Source organism: Austrofundulus limnaeus, unplaced genomic scaffold (assembly GCF_001266775.1).
Source record: "Austrofundulus limnaeus strain Quisiro unplaced genomic scaffold, Austrofundulus_limnaeus-1.0 Scaffold521, whole genome shotgun sequence".
NCBI lineage: Eukaryota > Metazoa > Chordata > Actinopteri > Cyprinodontiformes > Rivulidae > Austrofundulus > Austrofundulus limnaeus.
The window spans coordinates 316,907-317,947 of NW_013952923.1; positions in this window are offsets into that span (position 1 = coordinate 316,907).

Genomic DNA, 1,041 nt, shown 5'->3' on the forward strand with positions numbered 1-1,041 from the left:
ACTTACTTACTTACTTACTTACTTACTTTTAACAGAAACAATCAAAAGGTCCCAGAAATTTTAACATAGAAACCTTTTTATCGCTATCAATTTAGCTATTAAAAATATTTAATTTTAATACAAGAACACTACATTATTTTAAGGAAACAATCGAATCTATGAGACCTTCATATCGACTGCTGTGGACCATTTCCAACTGAATGAAAGTCTCATTGAAAACACACTTTCCCATGTTTAAAGGACAAGCAGTGGACATGACTGAACTTTGTTTTTTGGGCAGGTGAACAAGCTGCTGTATGCGGGGGGCTGTAGTGGCAAAGAGGTCGAAAGCGTGGAAGTAAACTGTGCCATTTTTATGCCTGCAGTTATCGTGGGATTTAGTTTACCACGTACCAAGACCGGTAGAAAACTTAACATTTCATGAAGACAGATCGCGTCAGCTTCTGATTACGGRGCTTTACTGTTTATTTATGCAGCCAACGCTTCTCAGGAATGATCGTTAAGTTAAAAAATTAAGACTTCACAAAATTAAATTTAAGACCTTGGATGAAAATCTGGGCATTTTAAAGACTTTTTTAGGCCTACAATTCTGATTTTCAAGTTTTAAACTTTTTTAAGACTTTTTAAGACCCCGTATGAACCCTGTCTATTCCATATTCATGGGGCTCTTATTGTGAAAGAGRGGTTCGGGGAGCATCAGACACTGAGAATCTTTGGGATGTGCTGGAGAAGGTCAGACTCRACCATTATCAATGCCAGATCTTGGTGCAACATTAATACAACACTGGATGGAAATAAATCTTGAAGCTTATTGTAACAGTGCAACAGAGAATGTGTGCCACAATCAAACCTAAAGGCGGTCCAATGAAATAGTAGTTGTGTGCTATTTTTTTGGCCAGTGTTAGTTATGACAGTTGTGTTTCAGCTCTGCAGTTATTCTGACACCCAACCTTATACAGTATTTAAGATATTTCACTYTCACAACAGAAAATACCAATATAACACATTTGTGAGCCAGCACATCAAAATGAGGATTAAGTC